The sequence below is a fragment of the Tigriopus californicus genome, chromosome 5 (genome assembly GCF_007210705.1).
Source record: "Tigriopus californicus strain San Diego chromosome 5, Tcal_SD_v2.1, whole genome shotgun sequence".
In the NCBI taxonomy this organism is placed as follows: Eukaryota; Metazoa; Arthropoda; class Copepoda; order Harpacticoida; family Harpacticidae; genus Tigriopus; species Tigriopus californicus.
In genome coordinates, this window is record NC_081444.1 from 8,162,576 (window position 1) to 8,173,121 (window position 10,546).

The following is a 10,546-nucleotide window of genomic DNA, read 5'->3' on the forward strand; positions in this document are numbered from 1 at the left end:
GGAATCAAAGTATTGCCTCAACAGGTTGGTGATAGTGAATGATAGATCAGTATCAGAGAGCCCTTCTCCTCTTTCCGCTTTACATCCATCCGTCCTTGTCTACATAGTACTGGTACCATGTTCTACGCACATATGATCTACAGAAGTTGTCTTCTTCCTTCCGTAAAATCATGCACGCCTTCGAGTGAGGATTATGTTTTAGAACTGGTGAAAGAGGAGTTGGTTGGTTGGTTTGTTGGTTTGCTGGTTTGTTGGATGGTTGATAAGTTGGATGGATGGATGGATCAATAGATAGGTAAATGATTTGCACAGTACTTCACTAATAAAACGAGGTATTAACTTTTATCATTGGACATTCAGTCAATGCCCGACTAACCTCGAGCAGAGTTTTATATTTTTGATATCAAACATAAAGTGGCTCTCTCAGAATTTTCTTTCAATAACCAATAACCCGTCAGTGTTTTTTCCTAATCAATATGCAGGGGTTTTATCGTTCCTCATTAATACAAGCGGAGTACTTTGGCTGAATTGAATTACAAGACCTGGGAAACTAAGTTTTTGCTGTTGTTGGCCAAATTCGGACCAAATTACATTAAACGTCGTTTCCTGAGAAAAATGTCTTTTTACACCTTCTTGGCGTTTTTTGGTGCTAACTGCACAAAAGTGGGTTGGTATTTGTTGCTTTTTGACTGCCATAACCATTTTGCATTGACTTTTGTCTTAAATTGCTCAAAGAATGAGTTCTCAAGGTGGCTGTAAGTGTGAGAAGCATTTGTTGGCAACAAAAATTCGACCTGTCCTGATGAAAAAAATTATGGGATCTGAAATCCTAGTTGATTTCATTTTTTGCTCAAGCAAAACTCAAAGATTACTTGCTAAAGCTAATGGAAAAAACAAAGCACCGCATAAAAAAAGGTATTTCTAGTTTTCTGTCATGTATTAGGAAACTAACAGATTATCCAAATTTAGTGGATTCCATTTGCACTCTGACTTTGAAAAAAAGCTCTTATGGTGTCCAAAAACCTTCCATTAGGCTCAGTTGAAAGCTTTGGGGATGCTTTTGTGTTATGATTTCTTTTGTTCCAAAATTGGTCAAATGAAGATAAGTGGAATACAACCAATAGGGCAAATATTGCTAAATAACATAATAACATTTAATAACATAAAATATTTGAGAGGATGAGTGCTTTAAAATTGAATGCAAGAGCATCCATTTCACCGTGTAGTAATTGTTTTCGATTGCTGAAGTTATGAGGTAATAATACAAAAACTTAAGTTCGAAAAAGACCATTTGAATTTTTTAAAGTTGAAATGCTTCCCTTTTTTTGAAAAAGATTAAAAAATTGAATAGACACACGAAAGGAAGATTTCTTGCTGACTAATTACTTGACAACTTTTGCTCTGAATGAGGTATTTGAGTCGAATTGTATTCAGATGAGGAGATGAAAACTATAAGGCATTTCAAATCTAGCAAAGTTCAAAGGCACAAAGGTCTTCAAAGTCGCTAAAAAAAAGTTTCAGCTCTGATCTTCCGTATTCATAATACATTGCAAAAATGCCCATTCCAAATGTTTCGGCATAGGCGAATTTCTTCCCAAGACTTAGACTTGCTTATTGAGCGAAAGCTTTTAAGAAAACAACGATTTGATAGCAATCGTGTTGTTTTATCTTGGTCGTGCTTTATTGTTGACTATTGAGAACCATTTCTGTTACGATGCTTCGAAGACATGGTGACTAATTGCTACTTTAACCTCTACTTTCTTGCATAAAGCACTTCAAGCACTCTTATGTGCTACATAGCTGACGAATCTGTAGTAATATTTCCTTTCAGAAGGCAAACATGCGCCCTTCCATATTTCACTCACGTTGAAATTTAGCGAGGCCATGAAATGCAAGAGCAACCCTACCTAGGCATCAATGGTTGGGAGGGCTCGTTTTGTTTTTAGGCACTCAACCACACGGTATAACATTTGAAAAGTATTTAGAGACCCTGAAGGCCTGCGTGTAAAGCATTGACCCGGAAGCTTAGGCAACTTGAAAAAGACCTTTTATTCCAAACTCTATTGATATTGAAAGCTATAAACTCATCTAATGAATGGTAATGATTCAATTTACAGAAGCTATCTGGGTAAAAAATGAGCCCGCTAGCATTAATTAAAATCACATTTCATAATTTTCTTCTTAGATCTAGAATGGCGTGTTTAAAGAATCTTTTGCATACTGACTTAAAGATTAGCAATTGACTTCTGGACTCATATATTTCATATGACAAACAAGTAATCGCCTGCTTAACGTAAGTGGTAAAATGAATATAACTTGTATCTATGATTGCATCAATTATTGCCACTTTCTTGTCAGTTTACGAATGAATAGATTACTCCCACGGTATTTGGTTAGGCCTCTCTCAAGTAGAAAAGAAGCTAGCGAGCGTTCCTTAGATGTTGAAACTTGTAATTCAATAATTTCATAGTACCCCTCCCACTGACCTTGTAAGATGAATAGTAGCAGTTAGTTATGAGGGAAAGTGAAAAAAGGTCGAAACCATCAACAACGTTGACAGTCGAAATTTTATAAGGGTCCATTTCAAAATATCTCGTAAGTTACAACGGAATGCATAGAAGCATTGTGAATAGGAATGTCTCGTTCATTGGCAAAAAAATTCGAACATACTGGGTGTCCCATAAAAACAATTACCCTTATTGAGCTAACTTAAAAAATCTACGCAGCAGCTTATTGAATTCGAAAACGTGTTCATTCAACAAACTGTAGAACATATATGATAGACTTTTTATCAAAAATATGTTCTTTTGCCTCAACACATTTCTCCGCGCAGCCTCAAAACGCCGTATAAATGGCCAAGGCATGGTGGCCTCTACCACTTGGTTCCAGTAGTAGTAATTGATGCTCTCCTTAAGCGCGCCACAATACATTTCTCTTCCACTTGCCACCACACATTGAAATTCAAGGGATTCCTGTTTAAACAACTTGGAGGTTGATAACCATTGGACCAGAACCCTACAAAGTACAAATAGTTAGAACTCGCCAATGGCATACCATTTCAAAGGCAATTAAACAGTTTTGAAATCGGCTTATCCTGGGGTGCTTTACTGATTGAGAGGACATGGGCAAAGAAGATTGGAACCGTACGGAGCTTCAAAAAGCACAACCAGTCTTACTCCTCTGCAAAATAACTAAAGTAAGAGGAAATAGTAGAAAAGGCAAAGTTCAAGTCGCATACGTGAAAAGATATCGCAATTTAGTAATTATAACAACTAGAGCTGGGAAACAAAATTGTTTCGATCTCTAAAAAATTACTAAATCAATAAAACATGTTGAAAGCACCAAATAACTTATTTACACAGGAAAAAAGAATCTCAAACGCAAAGATATAAGCCTGTTTAAAAACAAAAAATCCACACATAAAGACAACATTAAACCTATTTTTCCAAAAGTTCGAAGAAATTAACAAAAGTTTCAAAATATTTCAGGTTTTCAAAATCTTAAAAATCAAATGCTTTCAAGTTGTATCTAACTTAGACTCCCCAATTAATATTTTCTACACCATGCAAGTTTCTAGATCAAATTTGGTTCCTCTGGGTGCTTTATTTATTAATTAGAAATGGTGAAGAGACCTGAGTTAAAATGCAAGTGTTTTCATATTGCTCTTTTGCGTGTATAGTATTGAGATTCTATTTGCATTTTTAGGAAAATCTTGAGCTTTTGCCAAAAGGGCAAGCTGGAATAGTGTGAGAATTAGAGAACAACTACTATCTTGCAACATACAAGAAGATTGGGACAATGTAATATGCAGTTATAAAGGAGGTGCAAAAGGTATCTTTTACAATGCATATTCACAAGTATCCATGAGCTTTTTCCTCAACCAGAATTCAGAATCAACTGTAGTGAAGTTTGCACTTTGGAGCCCTCCAATCCATTTGCCCCGTAGGTGCCCAGTCGTCCCAAAATACCAAGACGTTGCAAAATCAACTTTTTCATTTTGGTCGTGTGTTCCCTTCCAGATAATTTAAATTTGATATATACATTTCAAATCATGTTTTACCACTTGCATAGCGTACAACTTGTTTTGGCCAAACCTCTCGCATTGATTGAATGAATACCTTATTAGAAAAGATAGCGTGTCTTTTAAACAAGAAGAGAGTTATTGATATTGTTTCAGTCGAGTGAACTCCATTTGGGAGGATCTTCACAAGGATATAACGATATGACATGCTGATATTAAGAATTTCGCACCAGGAGAAGCCTATTGTCATGAAAATATCTGTTAATTATTCGTGACAAGAAAGAAAACATAGCTTAAAAGGATTTAATATTTGTTGGTCGAATAAATTTCCCAGATATCATGAGTCCAGTATTGATTGCGTCATAAACGATAACTTTGAAACGCCAAACATTACCTACAGATACTTTAAAAGAAAAAAAATGGCGCCTGAAAGCCTAAATCATTTTTGGGATGCACCGTAACGTTGTGAATGCAATCACCAACTTCTAGAAATATGAACTGTGAATGAGCTTCAAGCCAAATCTGCCTGCTCTTAGTCATGGCAACTCTGTGATAAAAGTGATAAAATATGAAGCGTAGACGTTCTCAATCAAAGGCAGGTCTTTTTTATTATTACTTACTTGTATAGTGGCTGGTTTCAAAGGTATGTTGTTAATAGCTTATGTAGCTGACCAAGAGCAGGATTGTATTTACGTAGTGTCTACTACATAACTTTGAACATAACTCCTGAGTTCCCTAAACATAGTTTTGGGCTAAGAATTGGCCAAGTTCATCTATTCAACCACAACTTGTGGTCGTATGAAGTGCTTATTTGGAATAGGGGATGTTAAGTAAAGGGAATTCAAAGAAAAATGTGGTCCGGCACCCTGATTTTGGGCATTTTGGGGAGAGAGAACTAAGACAAACATCACAGTCAACTCGCACCATTCGCCCATTGAATTTTCAATAATCGAGTAATTTTGAGTGAGCTGTGTCATAAAGCCCAACAAAATGACCATATTTGGTGTTAATCAGTGAACGCACTATCAAATTTGCTCAATGCCACAATGCTAATTGGCTAGACAAGCATGTAAAATGAAAAAAATGTCAAAATCTAATACATGCACATTCCGGTTTGGCTGGGCATGTTGTCTTTGATTTTACTCCATGGAATAACGTCAGTTGTCCATCAAGACGTTTACTTGACTAGCCCTATTCGGACATTTAAGCAAGCGCTGGCTGGTACCCGCAAACAAACTTGCCTGCCAATGCCAGTGATGCAAAATTGGCGTTTCAAACTGGTTTTAACGAAGCTGACCATTCCTCATATAGTAATGTGAAAGAAGGGTCAGCTTCTCAAAAACATGTTTGAAGCTCCAAACTTGCATCACTGACACTGGTACCAGCAAACAAAGGAACCTGCCAGAGCTTGCCTAAACCTCCCCATAGTGAACGGTTTAGGAGATGAAAAATGTTTGCTTCCGTTCTCAGTCCCCATCTCTAGAGATCCTGTTCTAATGCACTTGTATCTACTTCAGAGATTGGAAAGCCAAAGCATTTTTCTCCATAAGACAACTGGTTTCGCTGGTTAAGATGCCTATTTTGACTCGCATTTGGTATCGCTTCAAGTAATTACATATTTGATGACAACTCAAAAAAAGTGTTAATCTGTTACAAAAGGTCAATTTGTCAGAATGCTGATCATGTAAATGGTATTCAATTCTGCAGTTTGTTGTTATGTGAATGGGTGAATGAAAATGAATTAGTTGCTTGAACTTTTTTTGTTTTTTTTTTCCTCTTTTTGACTTTTCTAACAAAATCATTTAACTATCCAGAGGTTTCTATTGTAGTGTTGGAAAGTGCTTCATCGATTATCATTATCATTGATCTATAGTAAGCACCATTGTACTTTTTGTATAATGGTTAATTATTTATTCTTGGGCACAGGAGGAAAAAATTGTTATTTACCTCTTTTCCGAGCAATCTACAGTAGAGATGGCCAAATGGATATGTCGTAAAACCTACATAATCGTTTAGATCGTTTTTATGAAGAGAGACGAGTCGTAATGTTTAGCCTAGTTCCCCTTTGATGATAGAGGTCCCCAGTTTGATTTTTCTTCCTTACACTTATCAAGGAAGCCTTTCGACGCCAAATCTACATCCTTACGGAGAAAATTATTTTGCTACCGGAAAACGACATGGTCCATCGAAAAAAAATTGACTGTGATTGGCAAGCTTCGCTTACAAAGCGAGACTTAAACCCTCAGACCCTATTACCCACCAATAAAAAAATTGCACTGAGCAACTCTTGCTCAATTTTTTCCTGTCGGTAATTTTAAGTATAATTTGAAGTAAAGACAAACCAATTTATTCTCAGAACAAGAGGCATAAAACTTGGACAGGTGAACATTGGCCAAAACATGAATTGTTATTGTTACGGTTTACGAATGCAAATAACAAATATATGAAGAGGGACGAAGTTCTATGATCAAAACAAAAAATTACCACAATCTAACAACAGAGAACGACTCACATTTACAGCCAATACTTGCCTACTTTTATTGTCATCTAGCGGCCTTATGTTAAACCAAATTCAATTTATCGTTTCCTAACTTCAGTTGTCAAATGCTTATGAATTATAGCAATTTTTCCATTCTGGTCTTGCAGATCCCATTTAGATTGTTTTTATCTGAAATTCAGTAATTAAATTGTCTTCAGATTTAACTTCATGTGATCCGAACATGAAAGTCTCCAAACCTCTATTTCCAGCATTTTGTCTAGCTACTTCGGATTGCAATTGCAATTTGCTTTGAAACAAGCTCACTTGGTTGTGGAAAAGAGTGAAAGATAACTTTTCAAGCAACGCTCGTGATAGAAATGAGACTTAAAAAAGTCGATTTGATGAAGACACTTATGGCTAGTTTCATATCATCGAGTTTGAAGAGAAGGACGAGAGGTGACCCTAACTTCAATTCAAACCAGACCAAACAAAAGGACAAACAATAACAAGCTGATGGAAATATTTTTTCGATGATTTTAAGCAAAACGATGTTCTTTTCGCAATATGTACCATGAAAATTTAACCTGGAGGTTTTATCATGCTATGGGCAAATTTGTGGGATCACGGGAATCACCAAAAGGATAACTGTCGTAAAATATCAAAGTAAAACTTTTGAAAGTCTACCCAAGCGTTTGGATCTAACACAAAGTTCTGTTCCAACATATAAATGTTTCCAAGCATATCAACAAACTAGTTCATCAAGGCTTGAGATATATTATTATTCAAGTTTGGCACTTATGTACCATGAATCCAGACTTGAATACTTTATTCCCATGTAAAAATCTGTGATTTTGAATTGAAGATAAGAATATGACCAAATATGACCCGATGGTGGAGGGGGTTTTCAGTGTTTAAATGGCTGGGGCCAACTGCAACTCAAAAAGAAATGGCTTTTAAAGCCATCGTCTCTGATTTCAAGTCAATATAAATAGTAGCCCTGAATCATCTAGTTGAACTCTTTTTGCGTATCAAAATATTCACAACATATATGGAGTACAACACAACATATATAGAATTAATATGGAAGCAATGGAAAACATAAAAATGTGCGGGCCCTAAAATGGAACCATGGGGAACACCTGACTTGACATCATGTCTGTCACTAGGAGACGCTTCAACCTTAATTTTTGCCTCTTACCACAAATGAAATGTCTTCCCCCATTTGAAAACGTTCCCTTTAATCCCCATCCATTGTAGCTTTTTCAGCAACAGGTCATGATCTTATTTAGCAAGTGCCTTTCCAAAATCAAGATGAACATCAACTGATGACTTTCTATATATACATCTTTGCGACATGCTTTATCTGTTGGGTAACCAAGCTAAAATGGGTCTATAACCAAGCATGTTAGGCATAACTTCTACTCTTCTTTTCGAGTGATCATTTACCATAGATAGAGAGGCCTTGATTGTATTCGGTCCTTTCCGCTACTTGCAACTCTATTTGAACAGATTCTTCCCAAGCTGTAGAAGTTTTTGCTGGGTTCCACTTTTAGGATCACATTCAAGGAAAGCCAGAAATGGACAAACTTCCTCAAAAACTAAGATCAATCTTTAGTGGCATTCGCGTACATTAGCACTTCGTTGTAGAATCGAGTCAAGGCCCGGCTCTCTAAATGTTTCTACAATCAATAGCCTTCTATTTTCTTTTCTTCTTGTCTTCTTTTGCAGCCAGACATAGGTTTTGGCGGGCGCATTCTTGAGCACAATGGTCAACCCTTTCTCAAGAGCCTATTGATCTTATAGATTTCTTAATGTCACATGGACGTTTTGGATCTGATCAGGGTCATTAGAATGTTGTTCACATTGATGGCAACACCAACATGTTGGAAGAAATTGTACATATAACAGTAAATAGCAAAATTCTCCAGCTTATCAAACAACTGAAATGTTCATTTTGTGGGCCAATCTCACACTTCCGGAAATTTGAAGTACCTTTGAGCAATAAGCCAAGTCTATTTATTTTCTTGTGAATTGGAGAACTGACAAGAATGAGCCTAAAGAACATAATTGAAATTGGTATCTTTGCAACATTTCCTTTACCTGAAATCAGAACAAATGGCTTTAAAAAGCCCACATGATCTTTACTCAATAAAGGCAAAAAATCATTTGCAGTCCGCTCATTACTTGTAAAATATTGAAACCTCCATATACCAACTTGCTAAGGTGGCAGGAATGAACCTTGAAAAGCTTTTTGAGCTAATTTCCAAAGGAAGAAAATCCTAAAAATACGATGTAGTGGAAATTTGTTTGGAAATTGACCAGCTTTAAATTTTTGAAAAAAATGTTCATGTACCCACGTTTCACGACTTATCAATTGATAGCATTGGAAAGTTGAATATCAGGGCTTTCCGACGGCATGCGTGGTATTTATGGCTATTTAAGTCACACCTACAGTGGCCAGAGAATCACCGTGCCAATTAATTGGAGCAGATTGTAGTGGATGAGTGGCACAAAATGCCTCCACTTGTAAGCATGACCTTGGTTGCCAACCACAAGCAACCGTTGGCATACGTATGTGTTAATGTCGACGTTACTCAATCTTTTCAGTAATGAGATTTTCATACGTAGACCAATATTTTAGTCATACAATAATATGCGAGAATTTTCAAACTCACTCTTTGTCCGCTATTCATGGAAATGATAATGCAAGCCACTTGGCACAATGTGCAAACCCAGGTGGCGTGGTTAACATTGACAATATTGGTCCTAAGCAAGTTCACGAAGCTATCCCGTGACTTCTGAACAATGAATAGGCCCATGTGGCCCACGTGGCCAACGTAAGTTCGTACTCAAAACGTTTGAAACGTATGTGTAATGAATGTATCATGTGGTGATCTCAACGAACCTGTACGTATAATCTAGTATTTGCAGGTTTTGTATTTTAAGACATTTCAACTCAGACTGGCTCAATCGCCACAATGGCATCTTGTGCTCAATAGTACAAGTAAGATCTCCCATCTTTGGAACGTACTTATTTCATCTTGTCTCTAAATCAGACCCGCATTTACGTATGAATTTGACTAGTAGAGATGGCTATGATTTTAGACTTCAAACGAATATTGTACTTGGAAGTATCCTTTTCATGGTGGTGCTAATCTTTCATTTATGTTATTCGAAGATAAGTCGAATTGCCAAGATGTTCTCTGAGTGGCAAAAAGTCCTTTCAGCGAGTTTATCGACCCCAACTGTATACCAAATGTCCATCCGACAAGCAGTCCTTCCATTCGTACGTTCATTTTGCTCTCTTTGGTTCAAGCCTCCAAGTGCGGACGAACTAGTGTTCGAAATTCGGTTAATGTTTCGGTTTCCAACTCAAATTTAGTGTTAGGGGAAGAATGATAAATGAAATGATTGGATCAAAATTCATTTCAACATTTTCCTCCATTAGCTTGTATTCTAAAACAGTACGTAAATCAAATCGCCCATTTTGACAACACTTTCGTGGTAAAACATGTAGATAAATCAAATTCTTCTTTAATTCGAGTGGTTCTTGTTTTGTAAGAAAAATCGTTGTGTTTTCGTTTCATGAAATTATGATTCGCACAAAAAACGTCACATAAGTAAATATTCGCTAAAATGCTAAGGAAAAAAGACTGAAGTTGTCAATTTGCTTAAATCCTTTCCATAAGATTCACAAGCACAGACGTATGTATATTAAAAATGCTGTCTGCTTTCTACAAATTATAGCTCTGAAAAGAAAAACTTCTAATGCAAATTTAACCAACACTTTCTTGTTGAAAACGACTAGCAAGATTAGAATTATGAAAAGATAGAAACAGGTATTCGTTCTGTAAAAGAAACATTTGCGTCGATTAATGTCGATAACTAGACGAAGAAACCATATGTTTAAAACTAAAATACTTTCAAAGGGTTTAACCGAACTCGAAAACACTTTGGGCGTAAAAGAATTTCATGCTTCAAGGAATAACATACAAGGCAATAATCTCAAGTTTGATCTAGCCAGGCTAGTTGTATTTGTATATGAT